General features: G+C 45.0%; 1 non-coding gene across 1 annotated transcript; it reads right to left on the reverse strand.

Moving 5' to 3' along the window:
* Positions 1–495: 495 nt before the first annotated feature.
* On the reverse strand, positions 496–568 carry TRNAK-UUU. The gene has a single exon. It is a non-coding gene; the product is annotated as a tRNA-Lys (tRNA).
* Positions 569–777: the final 209 nt, after the last annotated feature.

Consider the following 777-nt stretch of genomic DNA (forward strand, 5'->3'; position numbering starts at 1 on the left):
AAAGGAAATACCTCTTTGTTTACCTTGGAATGAATTGCTCAACTACTTAGGTAACGAAACGAAACGTTCATCTACGATCTTTCTTAAAAAAAGATAGGACTGTACGGCAGTTCTCGTTAGTAGATTCACAGAACAGAAGAAGAAGTTCACTCTGACTTGCGCACTACAAAAAGGCAGCCAACGACTTCGGACGTACTCCGTCTTTCGAGCCTCTGTTTAGCTTCAAAAGATAAGGCGCTAGTGCAACGAACGCTGCTTTGGTGCGTCCCACCCCAACTAACTAGTGCTTGACTTGACTTTCCCCCGCGCCCTATCCAATGAATAAGGAGAAGGCCGGCCTATCAATGACCTAGCCAGTCTGATCTCCTTTATACTGACCTCAAACAACGAGCGAAGTCGAGATGTTGATGAGAAAGGGGCTTTTCTCAAGGCCAAAGAGTGCTCTTTGAAGGCTACTATGTATCCTTACGAATAAAAGAGTGGTTTTTTTTGTTTTGGGTATAGCAGGACTTGAACCTGCGACCATTAGGTTAAAAGCCCAATGCTCTACCAACTGAGCTATACACCCGATTTTACAAGAAGGCTTGGTGCGGAAAAGAAAAGAGGGCGGCCTGGCCCCTTTTCTTCTTATCATATCACAAGGGCGCGGCTCTGTATGATATAGTACTGTGGAGCAAGTTTGGGAGTCCTTTACACTCATTGAGGATTCTATCTAAAAAAGAAGGTCAACGGGGGAGACTACTTTGAAGTCCGGGCTGAACAAACTACTTCTCCTGC

This window comes from Triticum dicoccoides, chromosome 7B, assembly GCF_002162155.2.
Source record: "Triticum dicoccoides isolate Atlit2015 ecotype Zavitan chromosome 7B, WEW_v2.0, whole genome shotgun sequence".
Classification (NCBI taxonomy): Eukaryota; Viridiplantae; Streptophyta; class Magnoliopsida; order Poales; family Poaceae; genus Triticum; species Triticum dicoccoides.